The 26039-nt window shown below is 30.5% G+C and overlaps 1 protein-coding gene across 4 annotated transcripts in view; it reads right to left on the bottom strand.

Annotated features, from left to right (window-relative positions):
* LOC105201716 (inactive dipeptidyl peptidase 10) overlaps positions 1-26039 on the bottom strand; it is a 223509-nt gene that overhangs the window by 158757 nt on the left and 38713 nt on the right. The window contains exon 1 of one of the 4 annotated variants that reach the window (XM_039457864.1): positions 381-1535. The exons of the other annotated variants lie outside the window; for them this stretch is intronic. The gene's annotated coding sequence lies outside the window, so the exon portion shown is untranslated. Of the gene's footprint in view, positions 1-380; positions 1536-26039 lie in introns of those variants that run through there. 4 annotated transcript variants of the gene reach the window in all.

The following is a 26039-nucleotide window of genomic DNA, read 5'->3' as shown; positions in this document are numbered from 1 at the left end:
ACATGTTTTTAGATTACATAAAAAACTTTATAAAAATCAAAGTAATATAAGGACAGAATAATTCCATATTAAAAATTTAATTTCCATAAAAATAAAACTTTTTTATATCTTTTTTAAAACTTTACCTTTATTTTTATTTTACTTTCACCTTTATTTCATTTTTATCTCTTTGAAAATATAATTTAAATTATTGCACAAAAGTATATTTACTCATTTTTAATTCATTGTTAATTTCTATAAATTGTAGGCTAATATTTGTAGTATTAAATTTTTAATAATTTTTTCCTAGGTAACTACTTAGCAATATAAATAATCCAAATATAAAATAGAATGTACATGTAACGTTTTATGATATTGAGAAAACTTTTAGTATTACTTACTTTATATGTACTCAAATAGAAAGTGATTTTTCATCACAGCACAGTTCTCTTCATTATTAAAATTGTAGATTATAAAACACTTTTGATAATTAAACTGCACATAAACTATTTTTACTTTTACAATTATTCAATTATAGATACTTTCACAGAATAACATGATCAAAGATATACTAGTCAAAAGAAACGTCTTTCCTTTATACGTATGCGAGAATATAATTTCGTGTTTAATATATAAAATAATGATTGTTAAACAGAATATAATAATTTTAATTTGATACTACTTTTTCTGCATATTATATATTAATTTTTAATATTCATGGAATTGCTTCACTTATGCACAGATTATTTTTAATAACGATGCTGAGGTTTTTTACTATTAAAAAATTACACATCAATTTGTATGTTAATTCTTCTTAGTATTTTTAGTCGCACTTGTCACTGTCATGCACCACTAACGTATCACCATTAGTTACGCTTATCAATGCCGTTCAAAGGAAAAATTCTTTTCATATCGTTCTGCAGAATTCACTAGAAAGGTAGAAAGGATAGTAACGTCAGATTACAGTGCGTTGACAAACAGCGTCCGTTAAAGTACGTCTTAAAAATTTCACAGAAAAATTGCGGCGTGCAGTAAGTGTCGCGAGTTACGTGCAGAATCATTTTTTTTTTTAGCACTCGCGGAAGTAAAACTTATGTTCGGACGTAGCACGATTTTCGCGACGCAAATAGAAGAACGTTCGCCTCTCATTCGTTCGTTCTTTCTTTTCGTTTTTAGAACGGAGCTCTTGCGGCTTCAGACTGGCGACTGAGTAAACACTCGTCTAATTTTCCATTCCCTCTCCTCGCGTTCGTCACTCTGTTGCAACTTTGTTGTCTTGTTCTTTACATCTCTTTTCTTTTTCTCTTGCTCTTTTTCATTCTCTCTTTTTCCCTATTTCTCATATTCTTGTTTTGAAAACGTAGAAAAATGAGAACTCGGCACGACAAATAAAACAAGGGATAAAGAGAAAGAGAAAGAGAGAGAGAGAGAGAGAGAACAAGAGAGCCAAATTTACTTTTGAAAGAGTACTCGGATGCCAAATGGCTCGGCGCACTTTGGCTCGATATTTTCAATCGATTCAGAATTTGCTGGCCGAAAATGCAAACCCCATCCCTCGTGGCCCCATCCCTCGTGGCTTTTGTGTTATCTTCATTTGATGATATCTCGATGTTCTCGATGTTCATCAATTTCGATAAGAGATAACAAAGGAAAATGTGGGGAGGGAAAACAGAGAAGAAAGGAAAAGGAAGAGAGAGAAAAAGAGAGAAGAATTAAGGTAAAGAATGCTTCAGAATTTCTAAATGTGGACCGCGATCTAGTAAAACACAAACCGATTTTCGGTAAGTTGCGAAACATTTTGTAACTATGGTAGAAATCGAAATCAATTCCTTAACAATTATTAAACTTCTTGTAGACAAAAATGATTCGCTTCGATGCGATGTTTAAAATATTATCAATAGAAATAAAAAAATAAGCGCATTCTTCAAATCAACATACTCCTCATATTTTAATAGATAAATTTATAAAATATATTCAATAAAAAATTAAAAAGTAGGAGGATTAAAAGTGGGATATAAATAAATAATTATTGTACTCCATTAACCTCCTTTTTTTTATAATCCATGAAACAAGATTGTTAACGGGTGTTTTAAAAAACGGGTTGCGATCCATATAAATTCGAGAAATCCCACTATAGAAGATTGAATGATGGAAAGGTAACCGAGATGTGCTTTTCCGGTATGCAGTATAATTGCGATTCCGCGTATACATATACTTAATCATTGTACGTTTTTTTTTAAATGCGGAGTTTAAAAGCACAAAGTTCAAGGTTTTTCCTCGGCACGCTCAATTAATTCGTTTCACGAATAGCGAGTTCGTACGCAAAATGATATGAATGGATGAAATATCGTACACTGTAACAACTTCATTGTTTTCTTTTGTCGAACGCTCTTCACGTTACTTTGATGCTTTACACCGTGTGAACATGCTTCACATCTCTTTCTGACTTCTGTTCGACACAAAAGGAAGACTGCAGAAACCAAGAGGAGACGGGTAATTTACACCATATAATATCGAGTCTTTGTTTGTTCAAACAAAAGTCTAACTTATTATCAAAATTATTATATAGACACACCTTGCAAATTGTAATGATTACACAGTTTTCTTTTTGTATGAAATTCAATACATTTCATATCCCGTTTAAGTCCACCTAAATTTTTACGTCAATTTAACACATAAATATATAATATTACAAAATATCACAAATATTATATAAAATATTAACATAAGAAGTTTAATATTTTAACACAATTTGAAAATAAATTGTGGAAGTATGTATATTTTTTTATTAAAATTTTTTATTAAAATTTACATTTAAAATATATTAGCATACATTTTATTCATTCATCTTAGATTTTACATTTCAAAACTATATTATTTTTATATTATTTCATATTTTATATTCATTTACTGATAAATTGTGTTAGTTTAACACAGTAAAGGTAAATGAATAGAGCAGAAGAAGATATTATGGATACTGTTAATGGGGGGTAACATTATGATTACCTTCCCATTATTTCCGTTATTGGATAACAATTGGTTATGGAATTATTCAACTAGTAGCCCGCCGTTTTGTAGTGGCACTAATATTCCAATACACAATAATTAACAATTGTTATAAGGCATTTTTACTTTTGAGCACTTTTAAACTTTTTCAAAGTATATTTAATTACACATACTTCCTCATTGTTTTTAAACTTGAGCATATTATCACACGAATGTATGTACACTCGAATGTTTTTTTGTTATTTAACTTTTTATTTGGCTGTACACATTTCGAGTTGTGCAAAGTTAAACAATAACGTAGAATTTTATTAATATGATTTTTTAATAAAATTTTCATATTGAAATATTTTTTCGATAAATCAATTGTTATTTTAAAGGGCGGTGTTCAAAAACATCAAAGATTTCATTTTATGTTTGTTGTTTAATATTAAACAGAGATAAAATGATATTTTTAATAATATCTTTAAAGTCTTCAAACGCAGGAAAATTTTAAATTAAAAAAATTCTGAACGATGGAAAATTAAAATATACCTTTTTAACAAATACTGTTTTTTTTTCTTTTTAACTAAACCGGTTTTTAAAAAATGATTTTTAGGCTAGTCATATTACCACCACTTTTTTTCTTCTACCGATTATGCAATGCATCACATTTTTATAAATCACGTCCTAAGTAATAAATATTTTTATTTCAGTTCAGAATCTGTTAAACAACACTTTTTCCAATTTCAATATAAATAAAGTTATTCAATAAAATAAAATGGGTTCCATATAACCCTCTTCTTCTCTATCAATTTAATACAAAATATTTAAATAACACAGTCACATTATGTTAAATTATCTCATAAATATGTTAAAAATTTAAAATTTAAGAAGAATCAATTTTAATAAAAATACAATTTATCGATAAAAGTAAATAGAAAAATGTATTCTTTTTTTTATTATAATATATATGCCAGTCTCATATCGGGTAACTAATAATTTAAAAATTGATATTGATAAGCGTCGCGATTATCACGCAAGGCAAAAAGACTGGTGATTACATCGGCATTTTTAATTACCTTTTACCCAAGAAATTGTCGAGCCGCATCCCTAATTCAGCTTTTCTCAACGAGCAACCCTCCGGCCGCATTTGCAAACAATTGCCTCTCGAAATTCCAGAACGAAGGAGAAACCGAAATGAAACTTCGCGGCTCGGGTTACGGTGGAAGCAATATAACTTGCGGAAAAGTTAATTTACGGCCTGGCGCTTTTAGAGACGAAGAGGGGATAATGAGGAACTATAAATAATATTTCCCAATTAAAAAGAGGCAAACGTCTGAGACATTGCATCCAAGTTACGCTATTAAATCGATCTTAGAAATTTATTATCTCATCTAGAAAGTATAATACCTCATTAGCATCATTCTTTTTTTTAATGATTAAAAATTGAAAGTGATTTGCTGTGTAAAGTTTTCAGTGAAACCTCGATAGGACAATTACTTTGTTAAATTATATAACAAAATTTTGCAAAAACTAATTAATTAAACTGCTTAATTATAATCTGTAATTATGTAGGTATATTACAAAAATAATGTAGTATTAACACTTATCAAAGATTTGTAATCCTTTGCGCAAAATTAATTTCGAAATATTATTTCGATAAAACTATAACGACATAGCGAATAATTTTATTAATGATATATTTGCAAAATTAAATTTGGAAAAAAATTGTTTAATAATTCAGAAAAACATTTTAACCGTATTATAAATAAAATATTTTGAAATATAATCAATTCCTATACATGCTTACACATAATACAATAATATCTAAATTATAATGTAGCAATATTACAATATAAATTATTATACATTCATCACGCAAAAATTTTCATAAAAAATTAAATAGTTTTTAAAATAATTGCAAAATATTTATCTCAAATTTGGATTTAATTGAATTTTTGACAAATATTTACAAATTTTATTCCGACAAATTACTGCTGTTTGGTGCATTATCTTAGTGCAATTATTGTGAAATATTTGTATAATGTCGAAGGACAAAATAAAAAATTTTGCGTTCGTTTAATTTCGAAACTAATTCGCCCTATTTCCGAAATAGAACTGCGTTAATAAAATCCAGAATTATTTCGGAACACGTTTTGATTTATTACAAAATGAGGTTGTTCTGACTAACGACGTGATGGGCGACTCTTCGAAAATAGCCGCGCACGCTGGCAATTGTCGGGCGTTATTTTATTCTCGAAATTGACGGCGGAATCGATCTTCCGATACGACTACGCGCCGCGCCGGTATCATAGCCGAAATGACACGTAAAATCGAATTTCCGCGGATGAGAAAATGCGACGAAAGATTGGCCGCAGTATTCGGCGCGGCCAGAAATAGCGGAACGTTTATCGTTCTTCTCACCCCTCACGTTCACGGATCAAACCTGAAGGGTAAATCTGGGTCTTTGGGTGTATCGCGAATGACTCTTGTGCGCGAAAGGAGTGGTTGCTCGTGTGTTTCCAAGTGTGGTAGTACTGAATGACCTCGCTCTGTATCATTCAAAACGAAGGCAGCAACGGCTGACGCGCGGCGGTCGACAGGGTCGGCGCAAGGTTAAAGATCGATGTCTCGATTCTCCGACACGATACGCCGCGAAATTACCTTCCAGGTAAGGCTTGTCGTTTCCATGGAAACCAACCTAGCTCCGGCTCTTTCTCTCTTTTTTAAGGATTTTAAATAGAATTTTTTATAGAGGAACCAATATCGACATGCCATTTTGTTTTTGAGTAATACTTCTTAAACAAGAGCTGAAAATAAAAACCTTAAAGATTATAAATAGTCTCCTATCAGACCTAGCTAGAAATCATCATGAAATCAACGTCGATTCAATGTCGAAATTATCAAATCAACATCGATTCCAATATGATTGCTAGCTGGGGATGGTATAACTGTTTTTACAATACTGTTTTAATTTTGTAACAATTAATTTTCCAACATAATCCAAAAAAGTATCGGAGAAATTGGGCTCTAAAACTAGTATACTAAGGGTTAATACATTTTTTGGCAATTTATACATTTTATCTTGATTAGGTTGTTTTCTAACAATGGTTTACTTTCTTTTCGGTTAACTTGAGCACTGCGCAAATTGAGAGTTAAGGTACTATAAATGAAGTTACCAGACCTATAGTATATTAGTCTATTCTATATTGGAGAAGTGCACCAGCGATTTTATGTTTTAAATCCATAGAGATATTACAAATAGAGTAGAAGAACCATAGACAGATCTGTAAGTGGAAATGTCCCTCCGTTAGAAAGAGAGAGAAGATAGGATCTATATTCTTGTCTTTGTCGTACTAGCGCCATTAAGATAGAGATAAACTAAAGTTCGCGTTTTCTGTCTTTTTCTAACAATGGGATTTGTCTCTTTCTACCAATGGATCACTTTTGAGGCTAGCTTCTCTACTCTATCTGTAATATCTTTACGTTTAAATCACGTTACGAGAAAAATTTGAAAGAGAAAAGTATAAATTAAACAGTTTCAGCAAGCTACAAACATAATCTAATATTATCAATAATATATACAGTATAACATTATATAGTCTAAACACGTAAAATGATCTAATATTATCAAGGATATATTCTTCATTATTCACTCTATGCAAGTTGCAAGAGAAAGTTATGCAAATTTTATTCTCACTTTTCAAGAATTTGTTTTTAGCAGATTTTATATAGAAAAAGCTTTTGAATGTATGAATTATGAATTTTTATTTCTTTAATTATTTAAGCAAATCAAATTTTGTCAGTATTAATATAGTGCAATGTTTAGAAAAATAAGAGATGTCGCCTTAAGAGAGCTATTAGCGACTTTCCTCTAATGATCTATCTTAGATCATAGTCAATAATAATATTCGTAATTCAAAGACTCACGATTAAGGAAATATCTCCCTATGATTTTAATAAGCTTTGTTAAAATGTAAACAAACATAAGAGATATCTTTTTGTAAGTGCTGAGTCGCACGTTAAAGGGGGCTTCTTAAAACATTTCTTTGAAAAAAGTCGATTATTTTCTTTCAAAGCAAATAACGTCGAAATTATAAGAGGTAAAAAAGATGTTTTCAATAAAAATTAAATGATTTCAAGAATACTTTATAATAATTTTAAAAAATAATTTTTTTCAATATAAATCTAAAAAAAATTTGTATTCAATAAAGATTAATTTTTTTTATTAGATATTATTACAAAGTAATCTTAAAATTATTCAACTTTTATTAAAATTTTTTTCTATATCTTATAGTTTTGATAAAATTCCAGAGAGCTTAATAAATAATGATTTTCTCTCTCTCTCTCTCTCTCTTCTTTCTCCCTCTTTCTTTCCTAAATTAGGACTGATATATTAGGATGATCTAATAAAGTTCTCCTGTTAAGATAAATGATAACTTGCCTAACAACACATGACATCGTACGAATATTCTAGAATCGAAAGTTTAAGCTTAGAATGATATTTCATACTCGTTATTGATCAGATAATTTAGATAATTTGAAAAAAAAATACTTTTAATCTAAGATAATTTAATATTAGCTAAAATCGGCACACATTGTCGGTTACTTATCACCGGAGAGAAAGCACCCTGTGCGTGTTTGTTACCGTGATTCTAACGCGTTCGATCACCGAAGTACATATGTACGGTTAGCATTTCGCCGGCTTTGACTGCGCGCTTTGGACGTCCTCCTATTATTACCGCCCACGATAATCCGTAAACCGTGCCGTTACGATTATTTGTATGCATCCAGCTAATAACGCTAACGAGTAATGACGGCATCACTGATCACTCGAGCGCCCAGTTGGCGTAAACCAAATTAACCGATCGCTCGTCGGATATAACGACCGTTGACTCTTCATTCTGACTAGCATGGCTAATTAGCTAATTCGATACGGAGATACGATGGCAGGAAGCATGCACGCCCTTAATGAGATAATAATTTGCATATTAATGCACCCCATCGGAAATTCACTCTCGGCTTAGGTATGGTATAACGCGAAATTTTATCCGCGTAAAACAACAGTCGCCTCGCCCGCCGTCCGTTAATCGCCTTGGCTGTTGATTAAAAATCGAAACAGCTACAGCGCGCCAAGAATTACCCGGCGCTACACGTTCGACATTAATTATTCCGCGGAATTAATGGAACCGCTATAGAGAGCCCTGCCCGGCCCGGCGCGTCGCGTCGTCGCAGCGTAATATTTCACATAACACGATATTCGGATATTCACTATTAACACATTTTTTTCAACAAACGTTAACAACTGCGCCGAAGTAGATAACAATATCAGGAGTAATGAAAAGAGCGACATTCGATTTTCAATGGCGCGGAGGGAGGTCCGTCCCTTTTGCAACGTATCTCGCGGCACAACCGAGGAAATATATATCTTCGAAAAGTCAGTATCGCGCAAGTACATGCGACGTGTATCGAGATATAAAAAGTCGCGCCGACGGACGTCCCCCGATATACAGCTTCCCTCCGCCGACGTGAGTTTAAGTGCCGACCGACGACGAATGTACTCTCGAGATAATTTTCGAGACGTCTTGGGGATCGGAGGTTCGAGTTCTTGCCAACATGACGTCAGCTGTAATCCTCGCCTTCGAGGATTGTCGTTTCGAACTCAGATTTACCTTCCTTATCCCGCCTGAATTCTGGGGAGGATCTACCCCTCAGTCAGCACGTGTGCATGCCCTTCTTTCGGATCGATAGAGGAACGACCATGTATTTCTTACTCCTGCACGGAAACTGAAAGAAGAGGAAGGAAGGGTAGTTGCTTTGAAGGGTCTTTCCTTCCTCCTCTCTTCGTCCTTTCTCCCCTCCTCGCGTCATATTTAATTACTTACTTGAACATTCCGTTTAACTTTCAATCTCGAAGCCATCTCGCAATAATCCTAGAAGAAATATCCTCTTTTTCTTTTTCTGATTATCAATCCCATCTCCTTTCTATACGTGTGTGTGTGTGTGTGTGTGTGTGTTTTATTTAATATAAAAGTATAACTTTTTACTGCAAATCAATTTATTTATATTTACAAAATTATTTAGATCTTGCTTATTTTTGAAATAAATAAATTTTTGTTATAATAAAATAAGTATTAGACCGATATATGGATAAAGCAAAAAATAAGAAATATCATTTTTATAAAGCAAATCATGGAGTTTAACAATATTTTCATATGAATTAGTATTATATATTCAATAATTTATAATATTATAAATATATTTTTGAAATCTGTAAACTGCGTGCCAATTATAACACATTGTAAACCGAAGAATTATATTTAAATTAATTAAATTGTTACATTTATAATAATAATAATATTACAAACATCTTAATAACTTACTGCAAAAAATGTCACTCTAGCCAGATAAAAACATTTTTTTATTTAAACGCAATTTTTATATTTTATTTTATATTTTATTTTAAAAAATTCAACTTTTTCTTCTAAAATAATTTGATTTTAATGTTTATTTCTTTACAACATTTCAAATCAAAGAGATCTTTTTATAAATTATTAAACAACATAAACGCGTGTCATGATTTATTTTTTGCCTCTATTTTCTGCCTACCTCTAGAGACCTAACTCTTGGAACACGCGCAAAGCTTATAACATATAAAAAATATATTAAGAGTATGTCAGAGTATACGACAACCGTTTATGATATAAAGACAATTCAATGCGATTGAACTCCAATCAATTGGCATCGCGCAATATAAAAGTAACAATAAATTGAACTATTGATTTAATTTTAACTCTTTAAAGGAGAAACACAAATATTTAAAAAATTACTTTACATATTTAAAAAAATATTACTTTGAATATAAGTACAAATATTATTTTAAATTTAATAATTCTTTTTTTACTTATGAGACATAAATAAAAAAAAAATTAACCTTTTATTTTAACAAATATTTTTCTCAATGGCTGTGTTCAGCAGAAGAAGCAGCTTTGCAACTGTTGTAAAATTCTTTAATATGATTGATTTGTGAATTTAGATCCGGCAAAAACCAATCGTATTAAAGAACTTTACAACAATTGATTTTTCTACTAAATGCAGCCAATGTAAAGTTCATTGAAGAAAATTATCGTTTTCACAATGTTATTATATTTGGAGCTTTTAAAGATGTCGGATCGCTAATATACAACATGCTTAATTATTATTGAATTTAATCAATCATTTAAATTCTTTATTATTTTGTTTTTAATATTTTTTATCCGTACTGAATGTTTGCACGTTTTCTCCATTTATTTGAATAATTCGCAAAATTGCAACGTTAATAAAATTTACTTTACGTGTACGTAATGTTGTACTTAAGTAACATGAAATTATCTATATAAAAATAAGAAAAATTACACATAAATGTCTTTTAGATAAGATAAAGATAATTTAATTTTAATTTATCTAAATAAATAATAAAATTATTTATGTTTCTATCTAGATAATTTTTAGATAATACCCGGATATATTAAAGATATATAACAATATGTTCATATTTTTATTTGTAAACTTTTATTTCTTAAAAACAGAGGTTCTTCAAATAATTTAATCTCACAAAAAATATTTCTCTGTAAATTTAAATAAATATACAAATAAAAATCAAAGTTAAAAAGAAATATATAACTCACATTATGTAATAGCTGATATTTCTTGTAAAAGTTTTTCGAATTTATAGTTTTGAAGTAATTTTTATATTGCATTAACTGCTGATTTGTGTATAATGCAAGCTGTGTTCTAGTATAAACTGTAGTCACTAGTAAAAATCTAAAAATAGTTCATGTTGTGTATTTTAGATTTTTGGTAATAACAGTAATAACTTTCTTAAAATAATAATAATAATATATATTATTTTAATATATAAAGTATATTTGTGTATAAAATGTATTTTATATAAGTAATTTTATATAAGTAATGATAATAACGCGTTATCTTTATCTTTATTTTAGACAAAAAGTGTTGCTTTTTTCATATTATCTAAGATATCTAAGTAAACAAGAACGAAAATAAGATACAAATTGTCCTTATAGCTTAACCTCCAAGTTACTATTTATCTTAACAAGACAATTTTCCAAAGTGATAAAAACACAATCGTTTATCATCTTAATCTAGATAAAGATCAGATAAAGTTATTTTTATCTAGATGATTATCTAGATAATTTTATATAGACAACGACGAACAGTGCGTGTACTCGTACATCATTTCTCTTAATGGATCAGCTCTTTCACGTACTATAATCACCCCGAAAATATACGATCCCTCGGCTTACTTAGTTAACTGAGCTGTTGCGAAAGGAGAGATCAGTCTCTTTCTCTCGCGGTATCTCGTTCCGCGGATATCGTGAAAATGTCAACAACTTGTCAGACATTTCGAGCGAGTCATCCTATAATACATAACGGTTACACCCTCGTCACAAGAACTGGTAGAATCTACAGGAAAGATATATCGAAGAGTCGTATCCTTGCGGAGCATCGATTCCGCAGTTTATTGCAGCTTCGTTTACATTTAGCGGATAGCAATCTTTTACATGTACCCACTTTCAACTCTATAATGCACGCCCTTCCCGGTGAAGAAATAATTCCTCGACGAGGAATATATGTACTCCCGTCGTAAAGCTCTCCCACATATTTCTTTGCGGGCAAAGTTTCTTTTTCTTTTATAAAGGAGAGTATATTTTTTTTAACGGCGTGTGTGCTTTAAATTAAAAAAAAACCATTGCCTTTGTAACCGGTTAATTATCGGTATCGCGGAGGATACTTTTGTTTCTCGCATTCTCTCGGCAACCCGGTTCCGTTAAACAAATAGTGCTCGTGGCAGACCACTGAATGTGAAATGAATCGTCGTTTAACTCGTTCTTCGGCTGATCGTTTCGTATGTACGTATTACTGTATTACGTACGTTTGCGCGAAGACTAATACACACGCACGCGGAGTGACGAACCGCCCTGGAAGGTAGTATCAAGACGGAAATCTCGATATGCAGATGAAGAAGGTTGAATATAGAGAGCGAGAACCTGAGCCAATCGTGGCGCGGTAGGTCCGATTCTCTCTTTTCTTCTTCTCTCTGCCTCCCTTTCTCTCCCGTTCAGCCTCCAGGGGTGAATTTCTCATCTTCTTCATCCTTCCACCGTCAGAATATTCAATCGCTCATCCTCTCCGTTTCGTCAGCCAGGCGTGAGTGAGAAATTCAAGCGAGCTCCTTCACGAAGTTTCACCCTTTTAGCCGAATCGAAAGCCATCCCTTTCTCCTTTTGCGCTGCTTCGTTTCAAACGCCGAATATCTCCCGTTCTCGACTTCGCCTCGATTTTTCAAGCCAGCTGCATTTTTCCCGGCCGCCATCTATAGGCCCTCGCTAACGACTTCGCTCCGGACTTGACACCTGATATGCAAATGCCGTTGCAATGAAAACGTTATAGCTCGCTGAATAAGAGATGAGTGCGCGAGCCGCAAAAACTGATGATCGTAATTGAAACGAGCGTGCGTTCATTACTGAGTCAGCCGGAGTCTCATAATTTCCGCGCTCGACGAGAAAAATGCGCATCGATTGCACTTTCCAAACCCTACAATATTCATAACCTTCGGCCGGAGTAAAGAACTCTTAAATCGATCCAAAGTTTTCTGTTTAATATTAATTACGGTATTGCCGCGCCGTGGGATCTCGCGGTGAATTTTGCATCTGTGATTATTCGGCAGCCCAGCAACCGACCGATGTAAAACAATTATAGCACAAGCGTGAAGGGATGGGGGGGAACACCTGGACATAACCGCTCTCTGATTACGCGCTTGACCACACAGGACACGCCGCCGCACGCTAATTACATTGTAATATTCAGGCAAATGGTATTTCAAAAAACTGTGTGCTGTTCGTACGCGACAACGCGGCCAGCCGACCGTCGGCCTCGTTGTTGGGTAGAAAATGCTAATTACAGGGCTGCTTCGGGCACGTCCAGCGTAGTTAATTCAAAACGTCGTATTAACACCGTGTTTGGCGAGCCGCGGGTCCCGCCGTGCGATTTAACCTGCGCATTTTTTTTATGGTCCTCTGCTACGAATTAAACTTTTTTGTTCTTGCAGAGAAAAGTTTCTTCCCGTCGCGTTAATTACCCGTAGCGTCTGTGCGCGTGCGCATTTTATTCATCATACATACACACATATTTATTCATCATACATACACACAGATATATATATACATACATACATACATATATAGTCCAACCACTGATATAAATGCTAATGAAGAGCGCGTTTATTCTTTATCCGTCTTGTTTCATTTCCGTCCCAGACATGTCACCTAAATTTACGTAACTTGTGACAATTAAATAATTTTGATTTCTCTCTCTTTTTTTACCTATCGATAAGTCGCGTCATTTCGAATTTACTTCGAAGAACATTTAAACCCTCTCGAATGGAGTTATGCGATCAGCTTCCGTTGCGACTTATTAATTGTTAGTGCTTTGTTCTTAGCAAATACGGATTTTCGTAGATACATGAAAAAGAGAATTTAGAGATAGCCGAGATGGAGAGAGAGAGAGAGAGAGAGAGAGAGAGATTGACTTTTATTTTAGCTTTCACAGCTAATTCTTGTACACAATTATTATACATACATTAACTATATATTAACATTAACTGTAAATAAATATTCTTTTAACAATCTCTTAAACGCTACTAATTCTATACATTGCTTAATCACAGTGGGTAACAAATTATATATTTTTTTATTGAAACTTGAACGATTACATTCGTCAAAGTGTTGTTTGAGAAATTCTAGGCTCAAAGTAATGAGATATTTATTATTTATGTCGTGATTTATAAAAATCTAATGCACTGCATAATCGGTGGCAAAAAAAAGTGCTTGTAATATGGCTATGTACAAATATAATTTTAAAAAATTAGTTTAGTTTAAAAAAAATACAGTATGTTGTTACAAAATTATATATTTTTAATTTTCCATTGTTTAAAATTATTCTGTTTTAAAATTATCTTGCGTTCAGAAACTTTAGAAATACCATTAAAAATTTCATTAGAAATATAATTTTATATTTGTTTAATATGAAACAACAAGCATAAAATGATATTTTTAATGTTTTTAGATACCGCTCTCTACAATGACAATCGATTTATCAAAGAAATATTTCGATATAAAAATTTTGCTTAAAAAAAACATTTAATGAAATTCCATGTTATTGTTTTAACTTTATATAACTCAAAATGTGTACAGCCGAATAAAAAGGTAAATAACAAAAAATCCTCAAGTATATGAACATTCGTGTGATAATACAGTCAAGTTTAAGAATAATGAGGAAGTATGAGTAATTAAAGGTTAAAAGTGTACTTTGAAAAAGTTTAGAAGTGTTCAAAAGTAAAAATGCCTTATAACAATTGTCAGTCATTATGTATTGGCATATTAGGATCACTAAAAAACGGCAAAACGAATAACTCCATAAGCAATTGTTAGAATACGTTACCTAATAACGGAAATAATAAGAGTAACCATATTGTCGACAGTAGCCATAATACCGTCTTCTCCTCTACTTTTTTAAAAAAATGTTTTTGTTAAGAAGTTTGGAAGACTGTATGACACTTTTTTTATACCTGGCGTTCTTTTTTCTCTTTTTTTAAAAAAAAGATTTTTGTAGGGATCTCACTACTTTTTGGTACTCTTTTAATTGAAAAAAGGTTTTTCTTTCAAAATTTTAAAAAAAGTTATTATTATTATTATAAATAGCAAAATGCGTAATTATTTTCTCAACAAAATATATAAATCAATCATAATATTAAAGAATCTACTTTCTCTGCTAAACACAGCCAATATTTTTTTCTAATTATCTTTGAACTAGTTTGGTAATTACAAAAATTTATTAATTATAACTCAAATACTAAATACAATAAAGAAATTGTATTTGTTATTATTGTACATATTTTTATTTTCTATTACTGTACATTTTTTAAATTATTTATAGATATTGAAACTATGAAAAATTATTCTATTATCAAAAAGAGTCATTATCGAATATCTTTGTTAATAATAAAGGCTGCTTTTTTTCATACTAGAATAATTTTTCATACTTTTAATATCTATAAATTAATATATACTGTAGCGAGTATGACATTTATGCAAACGGGTACACGCAGTATACTATAGTATTTTTGTATATTTTCGTATGCAATATTTTTCGAGAATAGGCCCCCATGAAAGAAAATCGCCAAGGACTCTGTGATTGGCTGGCGGAAATGTGTAGATTTTGCATTGCGACGTCAATGCGTTGACAGGCTTTGTCGCGAGGAACCATTGGTGATTCCGCGTGGTGCGTGCCGATCACGTGACCCCCCTTGGCGATTTTCTCACTTAGAGGTTCTCTAGTCGCCACTATAGGCGCTTGCGTGCGCCAGGCAATAGATGGCGCGTTTATTTGTAAGCCAAATGCATACACAAGGCGTACATAAGGAATCTACGCCAAATATCATCGCGGTATGATATTACTCCTAAAGGCGCGATCCATCTTGAGGAGTAATATCATATGCCATGGTGATACTCACAAACTTACAAAGAGAGATGCCTCACGTCTCACCCTGTAATTTCGACCCCAATTTTTTTAATTATTTCGAAGACAAAAAAAGTCTCAAATAAAACAAGACAAGTTAAGGAGCCGTGCTGGATGTTGTGCACCAAAAACAAACAAATGCCAAATAAATGTAAACGTTTCGACCTTTAATCATCGGTCTTCTTCAGTACAAGAACTTAGATTCGAATATGAAAAGTGACATCCGCTTACAAAAATCGTGATATGTCGGGAACATCGTATTTTAAATGATAATCTCGAGGACCGTGAGTAGATATTGATATAGAAAATTGAAAATTTAGATACGTTGCCTTTACATTACAAATAACTTATATATTATTGTTATTATTTATTATTTTAAATATTATTACTTGAATGAAAATTCTCTTCAAATCAAATTTAAATAAATGTTTAGAATGCAATATTAAATTTTTTATTTAAAAAATTTGCATATATTATCAATATCATCAAAATAAATAAAAAGAAAAAAAACACTTAAAAAAAATATTGCTTACCTCCGGAAGCAACCTGGATTTTATGATTATGAAGCAAGTACCTAACTCACGGAGCTAAACTACAGTTACTGGAAAAGCTGATACGGCGCGCTTCGGATATGGCCAATTTTCACAAATTTATTACTCCGAAGCTAAGGCCTATTCTCAATCAAACGCCGGGATACGTAAACTTTTTTTTTGTTTTCAGAATAATTAAAAAAATGGAGTCGAAATTCCAGGGTGAGACACCCGCGGTCCTCTCTCCTTGTGAGTTCGTATATATCTCCATGGCATATGATATTATTCTTCAAGATAGATTGCGTCTTCAAGAATAATATCATACTGCGCCAATATATGGCGTAGATTTCTTATGTACGCCTTGTGAATGCATTGGCTTACAAATAAACGCGCCATCTATTGGTGGCGATTGCCTGGCGCACGCAAGCGCCTCTAGTGGCGACCGAACGGGCGCGCCATTAGGCGTGTACCCGTCGCGTGGACGCAACACTCACCACAGTATATATTAATTTATAGATATTAAAAGTATGAAAAATTATTATGTAAAAGAGCAGCTTTTATTATTAACAAAGATATTTGATAATGATGATGACTTTTTTTGATAACAGAATAATTTTTTTATAATTTTAATGTCTATAAATAATTAAAAAAACAACACAATAATAGAAAATAAAAATATGTACAATAATAAGAAATATAATTTCTTTATTGTATTTAGTATTTGAGTTATAATTAATAAATTTTTGTAATTACCAAGCTAGTTCAAAGATAATTGGAAAAAAATATTGGCTGTGTTTAGCAGAGAAAGTAAATTCTTTAATATTATAATTGATTTGTATATTTTGTTAAGAAAATAATTACGCATTTTGCTATTTATAATAATAATAACTTTTTTTAAAATTTTGAAAGAAAAAACATTTTTCAATTAAAAGAGTACCAAAAAGTAGTGAGATCCCTACAAAAATTTTTTTTTTTTTATAAAAGAGAAAAAAGGAACGCCAGGTATAAAAAAGTGTCATATAGTCTTTCAAAATTCTTAACAAAAACATTTTTTTAAAAAAGTAGAGGAGAAGACGGTATTATGACTACTGTCGACAATACGGTTACCCTTATTATTTCCGTTATTAGGTGACGTATTCTAACAATTGCTTATGAAGTTATTCGTTTAGTAGTCCGTCGTTTAGTGATCCTAATATGCCAATACATAATGACTGACAATTGTTATAAGGCATTTTTACTTATGAACACTTCTAAACTTTTTCAACACCTTTAACTTTTAATTACTCATACTTCCTCATTATTCTTAAACTTAAGTGTATTATCACACAAATGTTCATATATTTGAGTGTTTTTGTTATTTACCTTTTCATTCGGCTGTACACATTTTGAGTTATATAAAGTTAAAACAATAACATGAAATTTCATTAATATGTTTTTTTAAGTAAAATTTTTATATTAAAATAATTCTTCGATAAATCGATTGTTATTCTAGACAGCGATGTCTAGGAACATTAAAAATATCATTTTATGCCTGTTGTTTCACAAATATAAGTTAAACAAATACAAAATATTTTTAATGAAATTTCTAATGGTATTTCTAAAACTTCTGGAAACGCAGGAAAATTCTAAATCAAGAAAATTTTAAACAATGGAAAATTAAAAATATATAATTTTTTAACAAGGTACTGTGATTTTTTTAAACTAAACTAATTTTTTTAAATTATTTTTATGAATAGCCATATTACAACCACTTTTTTCTTCCACCGATTATACAATGCATTAGATTTTTATAATTTACGTCCTAAATAATAAATATCTCATTACTTTGAGCCTAGAATCTGTCAAACAACACTTTGACAAATGTAATTGTATAAGTTACAATACAAAATATTAATTATAAACAAAGTTATTCAATAAAATGGAAATAGGTGCCATATTACTTTCTTCTCATCTATAGAATTTATTAAATAAAGCTTAAAGAAGCAACGTCTGAACAATTTGCTTATTAAAAAATATCTTTTTTGATAAAATAAATTTTATTACAAGTGTAAACATAATATTTCAGGAAGATTTGGTTAAATAAATTTTAAGCTTATAATGTATCTTAGATTGAATAAATAATTAATAAATTTGCTAATGCATTTAAATAAATTTTATATGACATTTTCTGTACTGTTAATCTCTGTAAAGTTTAATATTATTACAATCCTGATGATGTAAATATTAAGAGTTTACAATATTGGTTCAAATTACCAAAGATTCGTTTATCGATCTTCTTTTTATTCACAAATATTGAGAATAAAAAGATCTTCCTTTGAAAATAAAAATTCTGTAATGACATTCGGACGAAGAGACGATTCATTCTAATGACAAATATGTCTATAAGTAGAATTTCTATATATATTAATAATGTGTAATAAGATTCAAAGTTATGTTTTCAAATAAAATTGCTCACTTTGATGGCGAGCTTGCTCGTCTGTGTAAGCATATTTATATACTTATAAGTAGGTGAATAGAATGTTTTGAGATTCGTCAGTGATTTAAGTAGAACTATGAACAATAGAAGAATTACGTGTTCTAAAAATATAAAAAAAATACACGGGTACCCTGCTGCTAAAGATTTTGCCAATCTTTGATTTTATCTGTCACATAATTTAATACTTATCGGAAATGTCCCGTTTGACCACATTGCGATTGACCACGACCATTTACAACGACCGGTGCTTAGAGTTTTTCCACTGTTCAAACACTAACAATAAGTGGTTAGTAGTCAATTGCAACGTGGTCAAAAGACTCCCACCTTATCGGTAATAATAAATACACTTGGAATATTTTTGACTTCACTTTTTTTTGATAGTATTATATTTGGTTTTATTCATTGCAGTTTTGGTTTGGTTTGGTTTGGTTTTATATTATAACAAAAATATATTTGGCGCTTTTTTTACATTTTTAATGTTTTTTAAGCGGATATTACAATATTACAGCAATATATTACGATAAAATATATATTTAATAATACTTTGTAATATCATGATAACTAAGATGTTTTTAAATTGAAGGAAAAATCTGTTGGATATGTATACGAGTATCGAAAATTAATAAAATAATTATACAAATTTACAAATTTGCAATTAATAATGTATTTTATACACACACACACACACACACACATATAATATGTATTATTATAGAAAATATGTACTATATAATATGTTTTAATAAATTGCTAATAGTGTAATTGCAAATTTATATTTATATAACTTTTCTTTAATTTTTGGCATCCATAAACATGTTCCGCAAATTATTTGTGATTTAAATAACGTAATGTTTAAAGCGTCTTAGAATAACATTAAAATTTATTATTAAAAATTACAAAATTAAAAATTACAAACGTGAATTGTATTTTAGTTCGACACATTTCTTTTATTGTGAACATTGTTACTACCGAGTCTTTACAAAAATAGCTTCACATATTCACAGTAGACTCATGCTTAAATGCGAAAAGTAGTTACGCGAAATAAATCGCATCATATATACTCTGCGCTTCGTCATTAGGGCAAGTAATATCGTCGATGGCACGGTCGGCGCCAAATATACTGGCGAAAACTTCAGAAAACAACTCGACGTATTTCCGTATTCTACACTCATATCTGCTTTATATATATATATATATATATATATATACATATATACATATATACAAATTGTGGATTATATGATGCGATCTGTTTCACAAACGCGTAACCACTTTTCGCTGAGCCGACTACCAAAATCGTAGGGCAGTAATGAAAAAGGACCGTTCTAAAGGAAAGTCCTTGGTCGAACAAGATTTATTACTGATCCAAAAGCGACGATCCTTCAGTGTCAGTCTTTCCTTAGATGCGATAGAAGGAAAAATTTAAAGGGAATAGGGTAAAATTCTTATTCCGAGAATCTCGATTTGCCGTATAACGCGTCCAAGACGCAAACTTCTTCTGCTTGATGCATGCGGAATTACTTCGCTAATGAAATTTACATAAAAGGTATGCCGATCACGCTTTTCCCTGACGGATTGCATTTCAAATCAAGAGCATGGCCTAACAGCTAACTGTCTTCAAGAATTGTCAATGGTTGATGTAACGGTCTTAATTATGAATCGAATCCAAAGTATACATTTTCAAAATTAAATGTTTTACAGATATATAAATAAATATTATAATAATAAAATTACAGAAAATTTTTTGCATTCTTTAATTTTTTGTCATTATTGAAATCACTTTCTCAACTAATTATTGATATTTAAGAACAAAAGCAGTACATTATCTTTAATAAACTTCCAATAGCTTTTTTAACACTAGAACGACGGCCGCGGTCAAAATAATCGTTTCACTTTTTTGTATTAACTTTATAATTGATCTATTGCTTGTAGAATCTTCTAATTTTGTGATTGTGCATGAAGTTTACTTATATAAATTTGAAAAAAAGGAATTAATTAATATGATTTTTCCAATCGCGTGTTTTTCGTGAGAAATTGTAGCGTAGTTTTAGTATTAAATGCCTGTTTAATAATTGTTTTAATTATGTTGACTCATACATAAGAACTTGTACATAAACATTTATAAATATTTTTCCAAAATTTACAATGAATTTATTGAATATATAATAATTTTACTTTAAATTATAATATTTACTATTTAAAGTAATATTACTACATTTATAAACGTTTCATCGTTTAAACGTTTCAATTTTCATAAATTAATGAAAATTACTTTGTGTAAATTAATTTAATTCTAAATGACCCACAATTGGGTTACATAATTATCTTATATCTATAAATGATCTCATCGTGCCTTGTTCGTCTTTCAGATCGGTCTGTGACTAAGAAATTGGCAAAAAGCTCACGAAGATAGATTGCAGAGTAAATATAGTGACACTTCCACAGAAGTGAATACAGAAAAGTGAAAGTACTTTAGTTTAACAAAACTGGATGCGTAACTTTCTCCCTTTCTCCCGATCTCGTACAGCACAGAAAGATTGCACGACTATTACAGAAATATTTTATTGCAATATTGTAGCAACAGTCAAATGTTCGCTAATAGAAATCTTACAATATAATATTACAGCAGTGTTACAATAAAATATGTATTTAATAATACTTTGTAATGTTATGATAACTAAGGTGTTTTTAATTTGAACGAATAATCTGTGAGATATGTATACAAGTACTAAAAATTAATAAAATAATTATATCAATTTACAAATTTGCTATTGATAATGTATTATATATAATATGTACTATTATTGAAAATATATTATATGTGTTAATACATTATTAATAGCGCAATTATAAATTTATATAATTATTTCTTAATTTTTGACATTTGTAAACATGTCACCACAGATTATTCGTGATTTAAATAACGTTATAAGTTTTAAATTGTCTTAAAATCACATAAAAATTTAATATTAGAAATTATAGAATTGAAAATAAAATTATAAATTTAAATTGTACTTTATTACAGTTTGAAATATTTCTTAAATTGTGAAAATTCTTACTATCAAGCATTTCCAAAAATAACTCAACATAATTAATCAAAGTAAACTGTCGCTTAAATGTAATACAAGACTCTTGTACAAAATAACTCGTAAGCAATACAAAATGAAATCAAAGTTACATCTGAAAAATAAAAAGGAAAATAATATTATAAACATAATATTATTGCACAAATTATGTTTATCAACTTATCAAATTATGTTTATAAATATTATCACAAAAAATACGCATTTTTATGAATTATGATTTTAGGAATTTATATTAATTATAACTATAATAATTTTTCTGATTAACAAAAAATTAATAAAAAAAATATAAAACACGTACCCTTGTTCCTCTTTTTTTCACTATAAAAATTAAATATAAATCTCTCAGCACTTTAAAATATTGTAATGAAATAATAATTTAAAAACATATCGATTAAATATTTTGTTTATTTTGTTTATTTTACTTATAATTTTATTAATCAAAGTAAGTACAGCAACGGTCACATCACCTTCACAACTGAAATGTGTTTTCTATAAATGAAACTATCTTTTCATGAAAAAATTCCATTTTATCTATTAGTGAAAAACTTACATCTATGTCGTTTGGATTCAAATAACGTGAGACAGATTTTTAAAGCATCCCGTTTGAATATAGAATGTAATTCTATGCTGCTTGGCGATTGTTAAAAGAGGATTCATAGTGATTTTATCTATATTGAAAATCCCACAGGAGTAATAGTACAAAAATGTTATTTGACTAAAACTTTTTTTTAGTTCAAACAGCCATTGACGTAGTTAAAGATTAAAATTATATTGCATATCTACTTTTTAACAATGTTTCTGAAACATTGCATTGCAATATGCAAGATTACAATGTTGCCGCAATGCATCGGTCCTTATTTGGATATTGTTGGATGAATTTTTTAACAAATTTTCCAAGTGTGAATTTTTTAATGAATGAAAAGGGTTTTAGAATGTATTTATCCTATTCGTATTCTTGTTTTTCTATACACATTTCACATATCTTTAGCTTTTATTTACTTCAACTGTCAACGCATTATATTTTATTATAAGATCGTTATCTAGAAAAATTTAATAAGACGGTTCAATTTAATGAGAAATGGCTAAAGTTAATACATTTTTTCCCTATGTGCAAAACTCGTAATTAGTCTAAAATGTAACAATAAAAATGTTCTGTAATTAGTCTTTTATAAAACATTGTAAACAACCAACTCAATGGTGAAAAGACCAATCCAGAGACCAATCCAAAAATTAATGCAGAACAGACGCTACATTCACAGATCTTTCGTAGAGTGGGGATTTCCGCGAATAAAGAGGAGAGAAAAAAAAAACACGGAGAACGAGTGACCCGATCGAGCCTGAAATTGGCCCGGCCATCCGTCCTTTTTAATCACTCTTGTTAATTACTAACGGGTTTCTCTTCGACAACTGGCTTTTTCGCATATTCGCCTCCACTCATCATTCACGCTCGTTCCCATCGTGCAATCGTCAAAGCAACTTCCTTCTAGCGGAAAATGAAAATAGATCCCACGTCCCTGGCGTAATTTCTATCGAAACGTTCAAAAGAAAATAGACTAAAGATTTTGATCCCAAAGAATATATTTTTTATTTTTTATTTTCAACCCTCTGTCTACATGTAGTGACACGAGTGAACCATTGCATTTTTTTTCTTTAAAATATGAACATTGAGGTAAATAATAGTCTTCATCCTGTCTCTAAAAGAAGTTTGGCAGGAAATAAGCATGCCCTAACGAAAATGGTAGAGGAGAAGATGGTGTTAGGTGTAGGTATACGACTACTCACATTATCTTCATTATTAGGTGACGAATTCTAATAATTATTTGTTTAGTAGCTTATGTTGAAAAATTTAACATTTAATTATAAATATAATATAAACAATATCCTAATATGACCCCAGGAAGTGTATCAACACATTTAAATAATACGAGTACCGATCGAAAACAGATCTTACAAGGAAGCACAACTAAATGTCCTTTTCCGATTTTAATGAGCTTTGAATATGTTAAAATATAGACAAAAATAAGATACATGTATTTTTTTTATACGTGCTGAGTCGCACATTAAAGGTGTGAAACACCATTAAAAAAAAATAAGTTTTCTTCTTTCGAAGCGAATACCGTTCAAATTATAAGATATAGAGAAAAATGTTCTCAATGAAAGTTGAATGGTTTAAAGAGTACTTTGTAGCACTAATAAAATTTTTTTTAACTAAAAAAATAAAAAAAAAATTTTTTTCTCACTGTTAGAAAATTTTCTTCAAGCTTCAAGCCAGTCAATTACTATTAAAAATATTTTTCTGTTTCTTATACAGTACTGGACAAAATAAATCATACACTTTATAAAAAATTGAATTTGTTACTGTAACTATTTTTTTAACAAGCAAATATATTATTAAATACAGGAAAATTAAAGCATTTCAAAGTATTTAAATAAAGGAAATAAAAAATAATCAAAATTGTTCTCAATTTTTTTGTGAAAGATTAATTATTTAATATTGTTACATTTTGCCCTGGACAAAATAAATCATACACTTTTAGAAGTAGTAGTTAACAAACAAATAAAATTAATTCTAATGATGCTTAGTACTTGATGTGGCCGATTTTAGCTTTTAATATTGCTTTCAGTCGGCGAGGCATACTCTCGACTAATTTCTTCAAGTATTCAGGATCAATTTCCTCCCAGGCCTTTTGGAGTGCTGCATAATATGATGTCTTGTAAGTTACATTTGTTTTATCTATCTTCCCGTCCAAATAAGTCCACAGATTTTCAATCGGGTTTAAATCTGGTGATTGAGGTGGCCATTCGAGGAATTTTATTTTATTGGATTTGAAAAAGGCAGTGGTTTTCTTCGCCTTATGCTTTGGGTCGTTATCTTGCTGAAAGATAAAGTTGTTTTCTAAGTCCAATTTTAAAAGAGATTCTTCCAAATTCTCGCACAAGATATCGATATATCCTTCTGCCGTCATAATGCCTTCAATTTGAGCCAAATTACCGATATCAGACCAGGCAAGCACCCCCATACCATAATATTACCACCTCCATGTTTTACAGTCTTCTGAATACTTACTTCTTTGAGAGCTTCACCAGGTTTTCGCCACACTCTAGACCGCCGTTTTTGTTCAAATAACTCAAACTTGCTCTCATCAGACCACAATACTTTTTTCCAAAAACTTAGAGGCATATTGCATACTTCTTGGCAAACGTGAATTGCTTTTTCTTATTTATTTTATTGATGAAAGAACGCTTTGATGCAAACACGTTTTTCCGTCCAGATTCCCTAAGTCTACGACGTACAGAGCGACTACTGACATTCAAGTTCATCGATTCCACAATGTTTTGCGATGATAATTTTGAATTTTGTTTTACCATTTGAACGATTCTGGTGTCATCACGAAAAGTTGTAGCCCGCTTTCGACCTTTTCCAGAATAGTTTTTCACAATCCCATGTGTTTTGTATTTTTTCCAAATGTGCTGCACTGCTCCAACGGAGATCGAGTATTTATTAGCAATTATCCTAAAAGAATTACCATTCTGTCGGTCCCGAATGACCAAATTTCGGATATCAAGAGAAATTTGCTTCCGTAACATTGTTCTTGCTCGTTACAGTTACTCTGATTCACTAAACACGTAAATTCTAAGCGTAGATACGTAAATGTAAAGAAACAGTAGAATGATGAACAATAGCAGAACGACGAAATGTAAACATTGGCAGTTCCCTACGTTAAACTATTTAAGTGTAGGCTTTATTTTGTCCAGGATAAAATGTAACAATATTAAATAATAAATTTTTTACAAAAGGTTGAGAACAATTTTGATTATTTCATATTTTCTTTATTTAAATACTTTGAAATGCTTTGATTTTCGTGTATTTAATAATTTATTTGCTTGTTAAAAAAGTAGTTACACTAACAAAATCAATTTTTTTAAAGGTGTATGACTTCTTTCGTCCAGTACTGTAGTTTGTACCGGGTATTCGCTTCGAAAGAAAAAAACTGATTTTTTTAAAGGAATGTTTCACCCCTTTAACATGCGACTCGGCATGTACAAAAAAATTCGTGTCTCTTATTTTTGTCTATATTTTAACATATTTAAAGCTCATTAAAATTGAAGGGGGACACTTGGTTGTATTCCCTTGTGCTCAATAATTTTCTAAGTAAATTTACAAATATTTACAAGATTTAAACTCGAAATAAAGATAGGCAATGAAAATCCACGCAATTGTTGGTTCGTATGTATAGAATTAATTTATTCTAACATTAATATATGATACAGAAAATAACGAACGTTTCGACCCGATTTTGGGTCATCTTCAGCAAAAATACAAAATTAACGGAGAAAGCTCAACCTTATCCCATGGCGAATGTAATAGCTCTCTCCTATTCAGGTGTTACTTATTGTTAGAGT

The sequence above is a fragment of the Solenopsis invicta genome, chromosome 15 (genome assembly GCF_016802725.1).
Source record: "Solenopsis invicta isolate M01_SB chromosome 15, UNIL_Sinv_3.0, whole genome shotgun sequence".
Lineage (NCBI taxonomy): Eukaryota > Metazoa > Arthropoda > Insecta > Hymenoptera > Formicidae > Solenopsis > Solenopsis invicta.
The sequence above is the reverse complement of the archived record's forward strand: the minus strand, read 5'-3'. Positions and strand labels throughout refer to the sequence as shown.